Source organism: Mytilus edulis, chromosome 11, assembly GCF_963676685.1.
Source record: "Mytilus edulis chromosome 11, xbMytEdul2.2, whole genome shotgun sequence".
Taxonomy (NCBI): Eukaryota; Metazoa; Mollusca; class Bivalvia; order Mytilida; family Mytilidae; genus Mytilus; species Mytilus edulis.
In genome coordinates this window covers 37,132,891-37,155,710 of record NC_092354.1, presented here as the reverse complement: position 1 = coordinate 37,155,710, position 22,820 = coordinate 37,132,891, and the positions used below count along the sequence as shown (strand labels likewise).

Below are 22,820 nucleotides of genomic sequence, written 5' to 3'. Positions count from 1 at the left end.
TTACACCAACAAATTAATCTTTATTTACATGCGGCAAACATTTTGTTACATTTATGTGACGTAAAAAAAAAATCTGACGTCAGACACTCAAATCAATCAATGTGTTCGTAGATAGTAAATGTTTTTGTGTTCTGTTAAATTGTTCCTTTTAAAATTGTTATACTGATGTAACCATATTTTGACTATTTTATTAATTGTTACTGTTTATTTAACGCATATTTAATATTTAACTGTCGAGAGGAGGGAAATATTGTATTACACGAGATTTGATGGTGGAATCTGATTCTCTTATGATTTTCGAACATTACGAAGGTTAACTTATTCCTTATTTGAAACTGATCTGCAAAAAGATGTGTTCTTTCAATGTGACGTCATCAGACATGGTCGTCTTTTTTTCATGTTGTCAGAAAAGGAAATTATGAGGAAAACAAGAATATTCGACGTCATAATCTGATTTTAACCTATGCAGAACTGAGATCAAACGAACCACACGTAAATAATAGTAAACAACTTTCCCAAACTAGCTGGTAACTTAGCTAAAGTCATTTAAGTACAATATAATAAATTAATCGCGTCAAAGTAGTCAAACATTAGATACAAAGAGTCCAACCCACTCCATCCCTCGTAACACATCTAAGAAAGATTTTTTCCAATGTCTGGGAAGAATTTTAACTCTCATCACATTTATAATATTGTCTCACTGGCAAACATACACGAGTCACTTCTTTGGGCTTTGAAATATCCACTTTTTAGCCTGTCTTTGTTTCTTTCGTTTCTGCAAAGAACTGTCGTGTAAAAATGGTTCCTGTAAAAAATATATTCAGTTTAAAAACGGCATCTCCAATATCAAAATGCAATCCTTACTTTCAATTGAACAAATCTGTATGAAATTAGGATCCAGAAAATTTGACAGCATGCTCAGTTTTTCCTTCTCATTCTTATCTCCGTTGTTTGGGGTCTTGTATTGTTTCAACACCAAAGCATATGTAAAGGGCTTTACTTTGGACAACTTTCCATTTTGATATTCCAGGAATTAGTTCTAGCCTCAGAAACCAAAGTCTGAGATTTTTAACATTACTTCAATTATAGAAGTACTAGAACATAGTTTTACGAAAGGAGTCGTCATGAACATTGCCATAGCAATTGGTATTGGAGGAAATGATTTATTTCCAAATTTCATGGATTTTCCCACGAAAAGTGGATTGTCGCAACACTGGATGAAAATTCTATCAAATGCGTAACATATATGTTGAGGGAGGGAACCAAATCTACAGGATTATATTTTTCAAGCGTATAGGTGACAAGTAGAACAATCAAGCATAAGTATAATAAAATCTTGAGCTATGAGATTGTATATTTTTTTTAGACAGGTGAAAATACCTAATTACCAACAACATCATCCACATCAGTATCAGCATCAGGATCCTCATGTTTTGTTCCGACTGATGAGAGAAACCAACCAGTAAGTGAAGTAAAAATAAACTCGTGTTTAGCTCAACTTGCCCAATGAAAGTTTTGACCATCACTGGCATCTACAATTGTAATTATCATCATCATTGTTGATGCTTTAGTATTGCGCAATAGCAAGAAATGTTCAATTAAGTAATAATAAATCTACATTTGCACAGTATTTATATAATAATGTTGTGTTTAACATTGACTATGCGAAAATAGTAGCCAGGGTGAGAGACAATAGTGCACGACCCGAAGGGGAGTGCACTATTGTCTCAAACCCTGGCTACTATTTTCCATAGTCAATGTTAAACACAACATTAATATCATTATTATACTGACTGTGTACTATTTTGAATAGTGACAATAGTGTATTTCAATATAAAAAATATGCCTTTTATGTAATCTTATCAACATATATTTGCTCTCTTAAAAAGACTTTGACTTTGTCTTTATAGCTGCAAGAAAGATTATCAAAGGGATTGATTCAATAGTATGTTTTGAGGTGAAATGATTGATTTTAACTCTGTATCTGAATATAAATCATTACTGACATACAATAGAATACTGGTTGGCCTGGTGCTAGAAGTTGTGTTAAACTTGCTATAAAAGAGGGACGAAAGATACCAAAGGGATAGTCAAACTCATAAATCTAAAACAAACTGACAACGCCATGGCTAAAAATGAAAAAGACAAACAGAAAAACAGGTTCCAGCGGTTTGCTCATTGTTGAAAGCTTAAACTCATGTTCACTTTAAGATGAAGAAGTACAATTAAAGCATTATGACCTAGATTTGTCTCTGTATTATTTTGGATTTTTCTCAAGAAGGTGTACTCCAAACCTCTTCCATTTCATTTATTAACCTTCTTCACAGTACTCTATAACTTAAAAAAAACCCAAGTTATAGTAACAGTAAATGTCATTTATTACAATTTATCTGTAACAAATGACTATTTTGGTTTCAATAGCAGTAAACATATGTTAACAAATATAAAATAAAGTTTTAACAGAAACTACGGTATCTTAAAGTCTCTTAAATGTCCTTATAATTCAAGTAATATCTACTACAATGTATTTTCCATTATTGTTCAAATTCAATTATTGTAATAGTTGATATTAACAGTACAATTTGAAATATTCATCAATGGCATCATCTTCATTTGCTTTGGGGCACTTATTTGGTGGTCAGAATTCTCCAAAACAATAGTCCACCAAAACATCATCAGGTAGTCCAAAAAGTCAATGATATCTGGATCATATGGTGCAGTTTCAACTGAAATAATTTAAATAAAGTCAGCTTTTGAGTGTGAACAAAGTACCAATACTATTTATTAGGTAACAAATTATTCTAGTTGAACATAAAAAAAAGTTGCACAAATAGTTCTTGGCCATATTTACACATCCAGCGGTACCATCATTTGTACTATCAAAAACAAGTAAAAGCGTACTTTCATTTTCAAAATGTACTGAAGAATGTTGAGACATAAATGTATTTACATGTGTTAAATATGCAATTAATTCACCTGAATGCCATTTTGTTCATGAACTCCATTATATGTAACGGGACATGTAGGAGAGTGACTTTAAGGAAGATCTCATTGTTGAAGACTATGTCACAAACATTTTGTCATTTATTTCATGTTGTTGACCCAAAATATATGTTGAATAGTTAATACTATTTCAATAGTACCTGAATACAAAAAAAAAAAAAACACCTTGTCTCTTACTATTTCTAACAGCAGAAACAGTCTCTATTACTGGTAGAGGTATTGGCTGTTCATTCTCATCCGACGTGAAGGTTGAAACAGTCTTTTCCTGGGACAAGCTAACTGTAATAAAAAGAATTCAGTTTGTTTTTACACTATCTTGCATGTAAGGAGAACTATTTATATATTATATAGACTATATGTACAAAAGGACTTAGGAGCCATATGAAAAGTTGTCTTATCAGTATCTTTAAACAGTACAACCCAAGTTTAGTGGCAAATATTAGAATACAATTTTCGATGTGATTTTATTGTGCTATAATATTTGAGGGGAGTCAATGCAACAATGTAGTGTGCTATATTTCATGGTACCAACAAGACGATAAATACATGCATTTCTCCTAGGTAATTTTTTCTTTGCATTTCTTTGATTATTTTGTTTAATTTTATAGTTTACATGATTATACTTACTAGTTACACTCCTACTTTCTGTCTGTTGTAATGTGCCATAGGTACATTTACTTAATGCATCAGACATACTCTTTTTCTGTTTATCTGAAATGTATTTATAAAAAAACAATGAAAGCATTTATAAGAGTTCAGAAAATGATTGACAGACAGTAAAATTAATTTATAAACATGCACAATAAAATAAAGAAATGTACAAGAATAGTCATTAGAATAAAGAATATATAAATATTGTACTCAGTCATTTCACACATTAAACCCAATACCTTTTTGAGATTTTACATACAAATTTTGGATAAACTCAATTATGATATTAAAAGCAGAAATATTCTTACAATATTGTTGTAATTCAATGTATATTTTTGTTATTATATGTACAAATGATGTACTGCATAAGATATATATAGATATAATTTAATTTTGGATGTAACGCATCTTCTGATTGGCTGACGTTATTTTGTTATCAGCCCATAGACATAATTTAGTCATGTGACCGTGACGTCAACCTTTTTTCATGGTTTTCTACGGTTTGAAATGAAATTTAGAATTAAATTATAAGAAATGACTGTAATATACCACATTTAATATGTTATTTCTTCATAGACAGAAAAAATATTAGTCATTCCTTAAATAACTGTAATAAAATTTTAGCAATTGCACAATGAATATTAAATATTTGTGTATAGCATTTACCTGAAGTATCATAACAATAGCTTGATAAAGATGCCTCATTTCTGTGTCCACTGATAGTCTTGATGTGACGGGATTGGAAGCCACTATAGTCCAGTAAGGTTATGCATGTTGACCGGATACAGTGGTTGGTGTATTCTCTAGATAATTTTGCTGACTTCGACAAATTCTTCATAAACACTTTTATGGTGTTCTGTCCAATTGGTTCATATCTGAACCACATATCGTCTTGTTCACTGAATGAATTCTTTGGATGCAAGAATAATCTATTGCTTGCATTATTGTGTTTCTTTAGATATTTAACAAAAGACTTAACAGGACATCTATCTGTGCCAGTAGCATACATCATTCCCCCTGAACCCTCTGGCTCATTTGTAGTACCTTGGTGGTTTTTTGTTAGTTCTGTTGTAAGTTTACGGACATACATCTGCCCTTTTTGATCCGAGTCAACTTTAAATTCATCAACCTTCAATTGTGAGAGATTTTCTTGACCCCTTCTGCAGAAATATAAGATTGTCTCGAATATAGTTTTATTTAGAAGGACCTGAGGAGTTGACGTGTTAAAAACTAGTGGGTGGGTGTTCATAAAGCATTCTCAAATCCTCTAGTGAGATAGCCTCATGGTGGGTGACAGTTCCTTTTCACTCTTCTCTCGTTTTCCTGAGTAGGGAAGTAAAGTTGTCGTTCGCTCGGGTAAATTCGGGGTCGGTTATGATGTCAAAAAACCTGTCGTTCTCCTTCAGATATCTATTTATGCTTTGTCGTAAGGCTAGAAGAGTATTTTTCTTGTAATACTCTTGACTTTTATTTCGGATGTTGGCATAAAAATCTTGCAATAAGTTTGCGATTTCATCTTTTGTGGCTTCCAAAATGTCAATTTCCATACCTCTTTCAACAATGAAATCTGACAAAACTTTAACAGCAAAATGTGTTTGTTGACCAGTTTTCTTGGACTTAAAGTTCTCTTTTCTAAATGTTGTAGGGTCGTCTTGACCAAACCGCGACATCTTGCTTGTTTTGTTTTTTTGCAGACTACAGTATAGTCATTAAGCGACTTTAATTAGTGATTTATAACATCGTTATTTTAAGCGCACATATGATCAGGCTAATAAGTCCAGCCCACTTGTCTGTCAATGCTACTAAGCTCCACCTTCTCTCGTGAAATCAAACAATGATTGACGTTAAAATCAATAGTCATTTACAACAGCAAGACATACTATTTTCGCATAGTGCAGTTAACGCTATATATTTCTTTTAAAAACTATGCAAAAATAGAGTAATTTAACTATAGAAGGACATTCTTACAGGAAGTATAATAATGTGTAATAGCAAGGGATCTTCAAGTGCACATTATTGTGTAATAGCAAGGGATCTTCAATTGCACAGTATTGTGTAATACGTTTATAGGTTTTCTTTCTGGATATTTATCCATGTACTCTTAATTGGTTAGATAATTAGCTGTGTCGTAAATCCAAGATAGCATAAAACAAACATATGAATGGTTGAGTATATCACTATGGTCATGCCATAGTGTTATACTTCTAGTACGTTCCACAGATTTTAGGAAATTAATGGCATTTTCTCTGTTTCCAGGTATACTATCCTGGATTCTCAAGAATCGTGATCTGAGCTCTTGGTCGGATATGTTGATGTATTCCTCATCAGTGAAGAAGCATAGCGTTCCAGATTTAATTTGATGTTCTAACGCAGATTTTCTTTTACCTTTTAAAGAAACTAACCCTTCATTGCTTGCTTGCCTGTTAAGAAACAGAATTTCTTAGTGTTTGACAGAGATGTAAACTTTTTGAGTTATTTTCTTGAAAACAATTGTTTAACACCTTTACCCCCATTCGCCATCCCCAATAGTCAGGTGGCACCTGTAATAATGTTACACCTTAAGGAGTAAACAGGACCTCAGGCTTCCAAGTAGTATTGAGGTTTAATATGAACAGGATCAATTTTTATTTGCAGATGGCAAAGGATTTCATCCCACCGAAACCAGATGCAACATCTTCCAAGGAGTTCATGATACTTTATAACATTGCAATATACTCCCGTCATTTTGATTTAACCACCCCAATTAAGGTTAGTGTTCAAAGTATTTAAAGTACAATTAAACCAAATTTAGGAAAAAAATGTTTTTCAAGGCAGAGTCCCTACAGATATAAAAGAGGGACGAAAGATACCAAAGGGACAGTCAAACTCATAAATCTAAAACAAACTGACAACGCCATGGCTAAAAATGAAAAAGACAAACAGAAAAACAATAGTACACATGACATAGAAAACTAAAGAATAAACAACACGAACCCCAACAAAAACTAGGGGTGACCTCAGGTGCTCCGGAAGGGTAAGCAGATCCTGCCCCACATGAGGCACCCGTCGTGTTGCTTATGTGATTACAAATCCGGTAAATAGTCTAATTCAGTAGGTCACATTCATGAAAGGGAAGGGGATTGTAGTTACGACGTAAGGAACATATCCGATATCATTTGTGAAACGGTTATTCCATAACGGTCAACCAACTCGTGATGGCGTCCGTATAAAATGGACTCAGCCGTCTGCTGATTATTTATTTTCAGTTAAAGTCGTAATGAGTTCAAGGTGAATTCTTAGTTTTTTCTTGATCAGATAAAGTCCAAGACAGCAAAATAAAGTAAAAAAAAGTGATGTTATCGAACTGTTACAATTCATCAGTAATCGGTTTTTATAGTGCAAATGTTAATTTTCATAAAATACGATAAAATGGCTGACCGGAGCAGAAACCCTTTCAACTAATTTATTTTAAGCCTGCAATTCTTGTCACGGAAAGCTCAACATAGAGAAAGTGATCCAGCTGCAGCATTAGCTAACTTCTTTAATAAAAGCCTTATATTTTACGTTGAATACCTGGATGCTTCATACATTGTATATAGATGCCTTATGTCACAAATTTTCTGTGACATGACCATTGTCCTTGACTTCATTTTCATGGTACAGTGACTCGAAATAAAGTTAAGATTTATTGTCATGTTTATTTCCCTTAGGAGTAAAAAGATAACTATGTTTGGTATATGCCTATCTTGCAAGGTCCACATGCTATTTACAATAGGTGAATTAAACTGGTGAAAGAATGAAAACTTCAGTCTGGAAGGTCTTTTTTACCTAGACCTAACATTCATTGTTCAATGCTTAAAGTTAAAATTTTATGTTTTGGTCTTGTTGTTTTCTAAAACTATAAGCAATAGGTCGACTATATTTGTTGTATGGAAGGATTAAAGCTGTCCATGTCTGTCTGGCATGGTTCATCATAACTTGATCTTATTTTCATAGCTCATTGTTCAATGTTAAGGTTTTTATTGATGAAGTGTATCATAGAAACTATGAGCAAAAGGTCAATTTTATTGAGTGCATTGATTGGTTGTAAGGTGTACATTTATTTCTCCTTTGGTTTATCTAACCTTGACCCCATTTTCTTGGATCATGTTCAGTTTATGTGACAGTTTAAGTAAAGCTTTATATCTTGAACTATCAACATAATATTGATGGTTAGTAAAAAAAACCAAGACATTTCAGTATGTGGACTTTTGTTCTGAATAAAGTTCGCTCAGTATAAGATTGATTGATTGATTGTTGGATGCTTTACGCCGCATTAGCACAAAAAGGCTATATCGCGGCGAGAGCTAATTCGAATATTTTTACAATTTAAAGCATATTTTTAAAATAAGACAAAAAGTCCTTCAATATACTAAAATTCTAGACTAAAGCAAATTGATTATTTACAAATAAAAATCAATATGAGTAAAATAATGTGATAAACATTAAAAACGACTTAAATATAATAACATTTTTATATTCTATAATAAATTCCAATTTCTTTTAAAGATCAGTATAAGAAGTTTGGAGAGTAATTATGAAAAGAGAAACGGATATTTTGGGAATGCATCATAATAAATGTTACCAGAATTATAATTTCCATGTTTTCATCAACATTTCAGCTGTTTTAATTTTCTTACTGATGGAAGCATTGCAGTTTGTTTCTTTAACTTATTATGTTATCTACTAACAGAAGACTGTAGTTTTGCTATTGATGTTTTCAAAGAACGGACGAAGTGTTTGTTTGCTGGATACTTTTCTGTAAGGGTTTGAAATTTCATAACACTAGTAGTATCCTCTGTTTCACAAAGCAAGTCCCTACAGTAGACCATCGCGGTGCGGGTTCTTATTTTTAGAATTTCTGCAGCTGCCACAACTAAAAGTAAGGAAAACAATTTTCAAAGTTGTCTCATTATTTTTTTTATTAATGATACAAATGTAACTTTCATTTAAAGTGGTCACCGATTTGACTCAAATTCTCATATTAGATTTATAATAATGTAAAACATTTATCCAAAAGTCTAAAATAAACAGTTAAATGAGCATGTGTTGCCAATCTCTAGCAATGGATTAAATTGAAGTTCACATGAATACGGATTCAATGAGGTCGACTTATTCACTTGCAAGGGAATGAGTAACTATCAATGTTTCTTCGCTTAATTTGACAAAATTGAACCATTTTGGCTGCTAAAAGCGATTTATTATTTCACTATATCACTTTCATTATTGATTGAACCAAAAAAATCTTACTTTTTTTTTATTTCGTAGATAGTGCCCCTTTAAATGATTTATTTACAATAATGGCAATATTGATCTTGATACCGACTTTTATGGGCACAAATATTATTGTCTTTTGGGTTGCTGATATGCAGATATGGGACCGAGTTGCAATCTGCTTACTAAGTTTTGTTGATCTGAGTAAATTCGCCTGCTTAGCTCCACATTCAACGCTAAACTTTCCTCAGCAGTCACTTCTTTTAATGTGACCCAAAGAACCATATCATAATCTTGCGAATGCAAATTTATTTCCGTCAGCAACACCTGCTTTCTGTCTGGCCTGGGCCCAGAGATCTAACCACTTTTTCATCAATGATGTTAAACCGACCATATTTCATAGATAATTTATTGAATGTAACACCAAACCTGCCATCGGCTTATTATTTTTTTAACATTTCACTGTAAACTTGAACACTGGTTTGATAATTGTGTTTGATAATACCTTAAATCGGTCAATTGTACGAGATAATTATCTCACGTGTACTGACATTTATATAATAATTAAAATTGAATCAACCACAGCTCTATCAAAAAATTACAACATTTTTTAGTAAATTATTCCAATTTTTGGAACTGTACTAGATTTAACCTTCAATCGACCATACTCTATAGATATTTCATAGCATGTTACACCAAACCTGCCATCGGTTTATTGATCATTTTTCTACATTTCACAGTAAACTTGACCACTGGTTTGATAATTGTATTTGATAAAACCTTAAATCGGTCATTTGTACTAGATAATTCTCTTACATGTACTGTCATTTGTATTAGAACGATTTTTAATTGCCATAATTTACTAAATAAAAAAAAAAAACAGGAAAGAGCATACCTGCTCTCTATCAGGAGGCTGTGAGTGTTCCGCGACAGCAAATTGAGATGGGGAGATAAATCTTTGGAGAATACCCGACGTGGTTACTTGATCGTCGTTTGCCTCTGCATATACCTGCAAAAGTAGGAGCAAAACGTGCACATCCCGCTAGAGAATATGAAGTGTAATTATAGTCTTAAAGAGAGAAGCATGCAAACAAAAAGAAAATAACTTTTTGGTGTCCTGCATGCATAGTTGAATTGTGTATGACTTAATGTTTTCAAGTGTACCACACGCGACAGGACTATCGAGCAATCCTCTAACCTGCAGGTGAAAATTCTTCAGACTCTAAATAAACAGTTATTATATTATTGTTTCTATTTTGAATATTAGCAACATTATTTGAGTTGTCATTTCTTTTTCATAACATGTATTAAATACTTTCACTGCAGATTATGTTAGGTATGACCAAAATGTACGATACAATTCTACACTTTAACCATCTAGTCCAGGGGATTTATTCAGTTTCATATTAAATATAGCATTCGTACATTCATCTGTTAGGTTGCCGCCAAATAGTTCACTATCATTATTGGAAAGTGAGTAATCTATCTTTGTTTGACATATATATTTTTTAATTTCTGAAGGGTCCGGTTAAGTACTTTTATACAAATGTTGGTAGTAGTTTTTCCCTAGAATAAGGATACCTGATGCGTCTAAACCTATACTACCTTGGTCATTTCTAAGTGCGGACATAGTTTTCTTGGTTTGTCTTGATTTTTCAAGACCCAAAAAATATTTTGTGTTTCCCTTCTTCTGCCCATTTGACTCGGTATCTGATTTGTGCACCTCTTGTTTCTTTTAAATTGTTCTCATCATTATTTATTTCTCAGTATTTTCACTATATTTATCAGAATACGTGACTTCCGGTTAAAGTAACGTACATTTTATTACAAGCTACCGGTCATAAAACCATGCTTAAAACATTTATACAATACAAAGGTAATTATGACATTAAATACACAACACTCCTTGTTATATATAATAATACTAAGTGCAGTCGTGGTAGAGACACAGACAAACAATGCCAACCTAATTAAATTAAAACATTTAATCCCCATAATTCATAACGTTTTCACAAGGTTTGGTAAACAATACTTCCCAAACAAGTGAACAATATTAATAAAAATTTACGCACATCTGTTTTCTAAAATCGTCACATTACCCCCTCCTTACAAAAAGTGCTCGACCCGATCGTGGGTTACATACAAACAAATACGGTAACTGTCACTACTTCATATCACAAAGATAAACTTTGATATCCATATACATAGTAAATAACATTATGACAATTTTAATAGATAATAAAATAATACTATTTGACCTATTTTAAAGTTGTAATGGTTTCCACTATTAATTATATCCACCCATTTACTGCTATAATACAATAACCCATATACATTTAAACTACAATTTTCTTCCCCTTATTAATCCCCCCTTTTTTAACTTAAGTTATACAATTTAAAATAGATATTACAAATGTACATAAGTTCTTTTAAGTGATTTTGTGATTAGCATATCACTACTAGAGTGTCCACAAAGTATCTTTTTCATCCGGATAGTTGTTGAGATCTTGATGTTATATAAAGTAACTAACGTAATTATAAACTAGTATACAAATCAATTAGTATAAGCACTTGCATTGTTATTACATTTTAAAAAAAATTATACAGTCGATTCTACAACCATGACATTTCTATAACAGAACTATACTTAACAGAAAAACATGTAACTACAAGTTAAGTTTTTCAAATTTTAAACTTTTAAATCCTAAAATACAATTTATAATAGCATATCAACTTCAGATATCTTACCCATGTTTAATCGAACGATAGACTGGGCCTACAACCAACACCAATACTACAGGTTTGGGTAGTTGGTGTTTGGGTATCTGTGGTATAGATCTCCTTATAATTGGGATCAGTCAATTCGTATACATTTCCGTCCGGTAGAGTGGCTCTCTCTAACTTCTGCATACATGCAAACCCTGCCGGAACAAAACGACGAGTACGGTTAGAAGATATTCTGGCCATGTTCCTAATATCTCGAAGATATCTCGAAGAGCTGTTGTATCCAGTTGAATCATCATCCCCTGCAATTTCAGATATTGGGACCTTTTGTTCCTTCAAATCACTTCACATACCACATCATTTTTTTTTATATGTATGGGCGAACAAACTAAGGGCAGGCGAACATGTAATCAGGACAATCGGACCCGATACCGCCCATAGTGGACAAAAAGTTTTCGTACGAAATGACTACACGTAGCTACAACGAACCTTTATCAAAAGTACAATCTCTTAATACATACACATGATTATTTCAGTGGAAGTCTCCATATGACTGGCTCAATGCAATAATTGGTAGTCATTTATAATTGAAAAAGATAATAATAGAGTAACATATTGAAGTACCTGTAGCTACTTTAGTATTTATATCAAAAATACCAATTCTTCTCTTCACTTCAGTACGATAGTGAGTTTTGTCCAATTTGATTCGGTCAACATTTCCACAGTCAGTACACTGAACAAACAAAATTCCTGACAAGGCAAGAGGTCTGACTCCAAGTGAGTTACTTAGTGCATTGTTGTAATTATTTGGCAAGGACATCAAGTTCTGCTGCAAACGGCAATAACTTAAATCAACAAGAGCTGATGGAATGTTTGTGAAGTCTAGGTCAAAATCTACATTGTAATCTTTTTCTGCCAAATCTATAACAATTTCCTTTTGGAAAACAGGATCAAAACAGTTAGTAGTTGTGGTTTCTTTGACATAAGGAAATATCAGGGACAATATGTATATCATCTTCAACAGTTTGTGTTACATAATTTTGTCGGTTGTAAACCAAGTTTTCTACTCTTTTAGTTTTCTGTATTTGTATATATTTTGTCAACTTCCCTCGCTCATTTCTTACTACCGATGCCTCGTGTAAAGAGAGTGCCACGCTTTTTGCACGTTAAGAACCCTTGCAACAACTCTTTGAGGGGTCCGTAGGTGGCCTGTTGCAAGGCAAAATGTCTGTCCGTATTCAATATACACTCATTTCCAGTGGCAGTCCAAATTTCTCCGACCAATCATTTCTTGGTCTACAATAACCGCCTCAATAGTAAAAACTACATCAACAACTTTCGTTTTTGACCTTCTTGTTTACATATTTATGAAACCGAAAGTGCAAAATTTAATAACAAAATAACTCAGGAGATAAAAATAAATATAAATAAACGTAATGTAAGCTATTGTATTAATAAACAATTGTTTAATTGGTTCAAAACTATATTTAATACGCTAAATAATAATGTATGAATTGTTGTGACAACTGGCCGGTTTCCGTCTTTGATACCCTAACTATGCGCAGTGGGCGCTAAAATTTAAACCCGTGAGCCCCCTTTAGCAATAAACATTATATCATTTCATAAATTTTCAGCTATCTTGAATAATATTTAGTTTTCTACAGTTGCTTCCAGGCAATTCCAATTTAATATCCTTGAAAATGTACACGTGATACACGTTATAAATGAATTCAAGAACATGTTTTCAAATTAACAGTGAAATGTAGAAACATATATATAAACCGACAGGAGATTTAGTGTAACATTCTATACAAATATCGGTTTCCCTCGGATTTAGTTTGTTACCCCGATTTTGTTTTTTGTCCATGGATTTATGAGTTTTGAACAGCGGTATACTACTGTTGCCTTTATTTAGGTATAATCTTATAGAATTATGTAAAAAGGGTTGAAATTTACTGAAAAATGTTGCTCATTTATAATAAATGTGTGGTTGGTTCAAATTTACTTATGCAATTGTAAATACATACAACACAATTATCTTGATCAAATGACCGATTTCAGGTAATATTAAATAAATTATCGAACTAGTTGTCAAATGTCAACATTCTATCCAATTATCTTTAAAATATGGTCGAGTTAAGGTAACATCTTTATGAATTATTCAGAAAGAGGTAAAGTTTACTGAAAAATGATGGTATTTTATAACAAAGGTGTGGTTTGTTCAAGTTTACTTCTAATACAATTGTCAATACATATAATAAACTGTCAAATACAATTATAAAAAAGTCAAACTTGTATTAAAATGTGGAAAAATTGTCATCTCACCATTGGTAGATTCGAAATACATTCTATACAAATATCTATAAAATATGTTCGATTTCAGGTTTCATCTAATACAATTATCAAATTTGTGGTCAAATTTACTGTGAAATGAAGAAAAATATACATAAACCGACGGGAGATTTGTTGTAACATTCTATACAAATATCTATAACATATGGTCGATTTAAGGTTTCATCTAATACAATTATCAAATATGTGGTCAAATCTACAGTGAAATGTAGAAAAATATAAATAAACCGATGGAAGCTTTGGAGTAACATTCTAGGAAATTATCTTTAACATATGGTCGATTTTAGATATAGTCTTATGGAATTATCTAAAAAGAAGTAGAACTTACTTAAAAAAGGTTTATGATCATAACCTTTACCACTCTCCACTTAATGAATTCATTTAATGAACCTTTGTGGAATGTGAAAGGCACTCGAAGGATATTTTAGTTTTAACAAAAATGAAAAACAAAATATCATTAGAGAAACACATTTTTGTATAATTAATCATGGATTACCGAATTTTATCCAATCTCGATAGTTAAATGATCAATTTTAAAATTGATTATTTAACCATCTCGACTAAGTAAATCCGATGGTACACTTGTATCAACGTAGGAACCAATATCTATAATACTAAAATATCGCGGTTCAATTTGTCAGCCGTCATGGGATAAAAACGACAAATCAAAGAAATCAACTTTATATATAGGTAATATAGGACAATGGTGTTGATTAAGAATTACACCACTCTAGGCCCTTTTGTTTTCCACCAAATTAATATTGCCAATAATTAACAAGTTTCGGGTCGAATCCGATACCGATACGAACAGTATATTCACCTGTTACCTATTATCTTATCTTTATGTTCAACATTTGGTAGGCGCACCACCAAACGATGTATTTAGGATTTTGCTTTATACACGGGTCATAATCACAGGGTTGACACTGCTAAATTCAATTATTGTCGCATTGTTCCCTATTGTAGTATTTTAATCAGTATGACTTTCTAATATGACAATACGAATACTAAAAATATGGACGTTAACCAACCAATAATCAATCAATCTCCCGTTGCTATATGTCCTATGTGCTGATATATTCAATATTATATGGAAAGGACACAATTCAATAAAAGTATTTATGGACAATTTGCTATTTAAAAGAAACATGTACAAATACAAATACAAAGTTCATTAACTCATCTTAAAAATTACCTTTCTTCTCAACTGATCTGTACTCAGTGTACCTCTATGATGACCATGTTATTACACTCTTGAATGCCATGGCATCATTGGTGTAACCATCATTCTTTAAGTTTCTATTTACCTCATTCTAAACATAGATAATAAAAAAGTGCAAAAAAAGTTAATTATTAGTGAATATTACTGTTAAACAAATTAAAATCAAACACATTGTTCTTTTAAAGAATTCAGTTCTTCAAAAAGTTCTTGTCACAAAATTAACATGTGTATTATACGGTAAACCATCAACATTGTAATAAAACGTCATAAAACATAATTTATAAATGTTCATAATAAAATACACTAGTCTGCACATGTCGTTGGTTTGGACTGTTCAATCTTCTGTGTTTTGCACATTTAACTGTTCGAATGCTATCAATGGTGTAATGATTATTATCTACTATAGATTCAATTTGGAGTGACATGCGTAACAACACAACTTGCTTCTCATTCTCAACAATAGGATGTCCATTTTACATCTCTTTTTAAAAGTGAAATTCTTCCTGGTATTTTTCTGGTGTTATATTAAGAAATTTCAATATTGGACCTTTTTCTCCACATTCTAATACATTGGTAGACTCATGTCATGTGTCCTGAAAATTACCAAAATAAATGATAACCTCGTCTATCAAAAAATGTACTTGCCACTTTAGTTAACTATGCTTATGAATGTCTAATACTTTTAGCAACAGTGACTTTGAATCACTGACCGTCTGTCCCATGGCGGCATATATTACCTAAGCCGTATTTGGCACAACTTTTTGGAATTTTGGATCCTCAATGCTCTTCAACTTCGTACTTGTTTACCTTTAAAAACATTTTACGCGTCTGCCATACTTAGATATAATCCTAGTACCTTTGATAACTATATAGATTCTATGATGATTTTATTCGTATCACAATGCCATGTGAACATGACAATTCTGTTCTATTGAAAAGAGCGAGAATATCAAAAACAGAGGTAACATTGCAATTTCTTAGAACACATACCTTACATACAAGTGGAGGATGTTTATCTTCTAATATAATTCACTGATGTTCATTTCAGTTTGTAAACCTCAATGTATAAACTTTTTATGCATACTAAGAAATTGCAATGTTACCTCTGTTTTTGATATTCTCGCTCTTTTCAATAGAACAGCATTGTCATGAGTATCTTCATAAGTCTGGTACACTTCCTTCATGTGTAAATGACAACTAAAATTGAAAAAAGTTTTTCTGTCAATACAATGTAACAACTTTTACTCTTTTTTATGCAAAAGATGTGTCTTGCTGTACAGAAAACCCATTGGTTGCCTTGGGCCGTTTTCTAACTTTTGATCGGATTGTTTGTTGTCTCTGGAATTTGTTGACAATTCTGACTCCTGACTGAATATAAGGAAAGTTTTTCAAGAAAATATCAATTTGATTATTTTACAATATTGACTTATTTTTTATGTGTGGACAATTGCAGGTTTAATTTCGAACGGCATCCCATATATAAAAACGATTGAGCAAATCAAACAACATTTCTCAAATTGAGAAGTTTTTCAGAACTTTAAAGAAAAACAAAGCTGGTATGTATCAGCTTGGGATTGGCTTGTTTGGTTGTGTATTTAACCATTTGTTATAACACAGGATTAAAGATTACAGTCCATTGAAAGAAAATGCTGGAGCAGCCTCCCTTTCAAAAGTTCTGGACCTCCCACTGGTAAATAACTATTTTCATGGAAACAGTCTGTCCCTCAAGTGGCAGTATATTAGATTCAAGTTTGGAATTTGAAATTTTGCAAGTCTTCGTTTGGAATTGGCCTTTTCAGAATCAAAGGACTCATTGTTCGTACACCAAAATTAAAATAATGTCATGAATGTTACGTCATTGGATGCATTTTTATTGTTTATCACGTTTTAAACCAATCACAGCATTTTGGGTACACTTTTCATAATATTATCTAGAATGAATTAGATTCTGTAACCATGAATTAAAAAAAATCAACATGCATGCACGTGAAAGACAAATGGGAATAAACACGTATATATATATACATTGTATATCTATGACTATAAATAATGAAATATACATGTACAGCCATGACAGTAGCAACTTGCATTGACTTGATTGAAATATTTAAACAAAAAAGGGGGAAAAACGAAGACCCTATTGCATTGTTTACTTTCGAAACATAATGACAATTATTGGTGCTAAAAGACTGATGAGTGCTGTCCCCTGTCTTAATACCTACGCTCAACATGTACATTGACCAGATTTGAGACATTTTTATCAGTCTACCAAAATAAGTATCCCGGGAGCGGGTTAAACCAGGTCAACCAAGTGCCGAATTGACTATTCTAGGGGCGAAATAACCAGGTATATACATATACACAGTATTATATGTGTAAATTGTATTTGCATGTGGCACAGACTGTCTCTGGAAAATACCAACATATCCACAGAGGAAGATTCAACACAAATAAGTGTGTTTGTGTATAGGCTTTGTTTTGTCCTAGTGTATAACATGATCTATCATTTCTATTTTTATTTTCAACCTTCATGAAAGATTTTTGCATTGACAGTTGAAAAGCAAACTTAAATAATCAGGACTGAAATGTTGGAATTTTGTACTTTTACAGTTCTGTTGTGTTTATTTATCTGTACATGCATGGCATGTTGTTTTAGTCATATAAACATGTATATAGGCATAATAAAACCTTTGCACTGTTAAGCTTGATAAAAAAGGGGGGGGGGGACATGCATGCAGTTTAAGATCACTTTTACTAAATATTAAAAAGGTGGACCTTTAATTATACCTATCAATGCATGTATTTGTGTACCTGCAATTTGTACAATAGTTCAATAGTTGGCTTGTTGCAGGACGAATTATGTATGGTTACAGTCAGTCCTATATTTATATAATCTAGAGGAAGACCATTGTGTGCATATTATATTAAAAATGTCTATAATCTGATGATGAAATTGTATTTTTTTTGGTCATCATATTAGTCTGTCGAAAATGTAGAAGTGACATGGCACATGCTATTTTGGACACAGATAATCCTACAGAAAGCCTACATGTACCTGTAAATACATATTTTGAAGATACTACCATTACAAATGTCTCAGAGGAGGTAGGAACTCTATTACAATAACCATGATAACAGATATGATTGAAATACGACTGTGAGATGTTTGTGAGGGTGAAAATATATATGATAAGAATTTACTTTTGGGATAGTCAATACAAGTTGTGTTTTAAAATGAGTATTGCAAAGTAGTCATTTCCTAGAAACTGTTTATCTGAAGAACATGTATGCTAACTATAAGATGCTATTGATTTATGAAGAAAAAAGATATCAAAATAAATTGTATTACACATTAGCATGATTATGGAAGAAAATTTTCTGATTTCCTACAATGAAAGTATAAACAGGCTTTTGCAAAAGATATTACCAATTTCAAATATTTGACCAATTTTTATCAATCCCTTCATAATTGTTTTTAATAGCTATAAATAAGGGATAAACAAGGTGCATCCTTCTGAATGAATCTAGCAGAAGGAGCAATTTATTTATTGATGTATTTACTTATAGTTTCTAGTTTATAAGTTATTTTTAGTTCTATCTGCCATGTCTGTGTTACATTTCAGCTTGGTCTAAAGTACAAAATAAGCCACATGAGGTCGATAGTACATGTATGTGAAATTTATATATATAACATTGTCCTAAGTTGATTTGATGTATATAATCTATTTCTTCTATTTTAATACAGAGAGCAAGCCTAGACAAGATACCCTGTGATTTCCAACAGAACAAAAATGTAGCACACAGGTAAAATGAAAACATTATATGTCCTTTATCTTAAACGGCCTAAATACAAGGATTCTCTGGTTTGGGAAAGGGACTTTAGGTTTGCACTCTGGTCTGAGTACACAGTTATAGTCCCTAGTGTGCATTGTGAGTTAGAGCCGATGAAGTTTTATTTAATTTTGTTATGATTTGTCCTTAAAGTAAAACAACACACTGTAAAAATATTATTGAAAAAGCACAGGTGGGATTTTTAATTTACTGTTTAAGAATATACACTACTAAATAACTGTGTACTCAAACCCTCTGGCCTGCATGTCCATCTGTCAGTCCAGCAAATCAGTTTTCCACACTTTTTTCTTCATGCTTCAAGATATTGATTTGATCTTTGGTACATGTCTATTGTTTTATCATGACAAGTTACAGGTCAGTTTTGATTTTTGTTCTGATCTGATAGTTTTGTGCAGAATTATAATTGGTCTTCAAAAATTTCACTTGAATTTTCAGTTTTCCAAATTTTTTTCATCACGACTGAATATATTGACTTGATATTTATTATATGTTGTAAACATGTTAAAAAAATTGCACTTTTAATTTAAAAATATGCAATATACCATGCAAGGTTGGACGGTACCGCCCCTGTATTTACCAGTTGTATTTACCGGTATTTACAGCTCTGGACAATACTCCTCAAATGAGCATAGGACAATAAAACAAATCACATGAATTAAAGGGGGAATCCCTGGGGGATCGTCTCCACCCCCATGAATTTAGGAATATACTATTATCTTATAAACAGTCCAAATGCCCACCCCTAAACCATATATATTCTTGAATGGGACGATTAAACAAATTCAATTATGTTAAAGAGAAGTCCCTAGGGGTCGGCCCCACCCTGTTCAATTTGAGAGTGTGCTATTATCTTGTAAACTGTCCAGATCCCAATCCCTAAACCATATATATTCTTGTAGGGGACAGTAAAACAAATGAAATGAAATAAAAGGGAAGTCCCTAGGGGGTCAAACTCCCTCTTGTTTGAAAAGTTGTAAACGGTCAAGATCCCCACCCCTTAACCATATATATTCTTGTATTGGACAATTAAACAAATCATCCCACCGTGACCCCATTCAATTTGAAAAGGTGCTATTATCTTGTCAACGTTCCAGATCCCAATCCTTATATGTATATATGTATTATTGTTCAATCTAGAAAACTAGTGTATTATGGACAAAAAACACATTTTTTTTCATTTTTATTGAAAAAAGGGGGGATTGCTATGGTGTAAAAACTGGTTGTTAAGAACTTTTTCAGCTATATTGTCTTTTTTATGCAAGTTATTTTTTTTCTATTACAACTAATCCTCTAAAAAGATCATTCTGCAAATGAATTTAGCTCTCGCATTCAAAATTGAAAAAATGAAAATTAAGTAAAAATGTGATTTTTTAACACAATTTTCCTGATATTTTTATAAAAAGGCTTCTCTATTTTATTTATGATTTTGATAGAGATACTCTTGGTCATTTGTATGCAACATACATTTTTTGCCTATTTTGTTGCAGAGTTGAAATATTTAATTTTATGTTAGAGGGCTTTTTTTAGAATTTGGTTATTTTCAAAAATGTCTCAAATATTGGTTACCATAGCAACCCATTAACCAATACTATTTTTTCTAAAGTATGTTAGTTTAGAAACTTTGTTTATGTAACATTAATCTACTTATAAATTGAAATGTGTTTAACAGTAGAAAATGTGAATAAAATATACATGAAAATCATAGAAAATGAGTTTATTTTGGTATTATAAGCCGTTTCCATGGAAACTTCTGAAATCATTAATAAAGGTGACTTAAAATTATTCAAATGCCAAAAAAAACGATTAGTACATATAAGATGGTCAATTTAGAATAGAAGAACAGGGGAAATTTTTTACAAGTTTTAGAGTCAAGCTTGATGATTCGTGACATTCCCTCTTAATTGTTCTAAATAATAAGGATGTTCTTATCCCAAGCATAAAAACATAGCCGTTTTTGACACAGCCTTTTTCAACTTTTGATCTTCAGTGCTGTACAACTTTGTACTTTTTTTCGCTTTCGATCTTTTATATGTGGGCGGTCTTGTGTGGACGAGGCGCGTTTTTGACGTAATGAATTTTAAACCTGATGCTTTTTGTTATTCATTAATCATGTGTTTCTTTGTCTAATACGTTCTTTTATTGATTTGTATTGTAGTCCTGTAATATTATGTTGTCATTTCAATGTTATATTTAACATTGCGAGGTTTGGCATGCCACAAAACCAGGTTCAACCCACCATTTTGTCCTTTAAAAATGTCCTGTACCAAGTCAGGAATATGGCCATTGTTATATTATTGTTCGTTTCTGTGTGTGTTACATTTTAACGTTGCGTCGTTTGTTTTCTCTTATTTTTGAGTGTAATTTCACATTGCGATAAGACGTATCACAGTATTTGTCTATCCCAAATTCATGTATTTGGTTTTGATGTTATATTTGTTATTCTCGTGGGATTTTGTCTGATGCTTGGTCCGTTTCTGTGTGTGTTACATTTTAGTGTTGTGTCGTTGTTCTCTTATATTTAATGCGTTTCCCGGTTTTAGTTTGTTACCCCGATTTTGTTTTTTGTCCATGGATTTATGAGTTTTGAACAGCGGTATACTACTGTTGCCTTTATTTAACAATTTTTATAAAATTTTCCTCTGAAACTTCTGGGCCAAGTTCATCATAGATAGAGATATTGGTAAGCAGCGAGAATGTTCAGTAAAATAAGATCTACAAACACATCACCATCACCAAAACACAATTTTTTCATGAATCTATCTGTGTCCTTTGTTTAATATTCACGAGACCAAGGTGAGCGACACAGGCTCTTAAAAGCCTCTAGTTTATTACTTCTTTCTTACAAACACACGTCGGAAATAGTATCAAAAGTGACCATCCCATAACAATTGATTTCCTATAACCCTAATTACCATAGCAACTATCTAATATCTGGTCAACATCTATGGGTCAACCTTATCAGAATATGCTTGATTAACATAATGGCAGTATCAAATATCATTCTGTAAATAATTGCGAATTATGTTTCACAAATTAATGTTGAATGAAAAAAAATTATAATAAGCAATGTGAATAATGAATTTAAAACTCTTAATTGGGCAATCTATATGTTTCAGGAATAAAAAGTATTTTTTTCTTTGAACAGTATCGTTTTTTGAGCTTTAAAAACTATCAGCATTGACTTGCTTAAACAAAACAAAGGTTTGATTAACATGCAAGATGGCAAACATTTTACTTGCCTTTTTTGCTATAAATTATTTTTTTTTTTTTTTTTTTTTTGAAAGATTTTTTGTTTACTAAAAAATGAGGAACATTGTTCTAACGTTTTAAGAATGTTAGTCAAGTGACGTTTAAAAGTAACTAATATTAAACGTTTTTACAACGTACTATTTGTAACATAAGCAAACTGAAACTTCCACACAACGTTAATTCAAACCGTTCCTAAAACGTTGAATTGTAGCGTTTCATTTTAACGTACCCACAACGTTCGTGTAACGTTAAGGTCCGAAATAATCCAAAACGTTCTTTGGACGTTATGTGTTTAGTGGGAACTTGTTTTTTGGATGGAGAGTTGTCTTGTTGGCATTTATACCACATCTTCCTATATCCACTAAAACCATTCTACTTTACGTTCTTGAAGATTGAACAATCTGACCAATTTGTAAAGGGTTCAAAATGAAAAAAAACAAGCTCTGTTAAAATTTCAAATTGGAACCAACAAAAACTAATAAACGAATCTGTCTTTAAATTTTATTCATGATAACTATGTATGTATCTGTATCTG

The 22,820-nt window shown here is 32.0% G+C and overlaps 1 pseudogene; it reads right to left on the bottom strand.

Moving 5' to 3' along the window:
• Nucleotides 1-749: 749 nt before the first annotated feature.
• On the bottom strand, nt 750-5,336 carry LOC139494226 (uncharacterized protein KIAA1958-like; annotated as a pseudogene).
• Nucleotides 5,337-22,820: the final 17,484 nt, after the last annotated feature.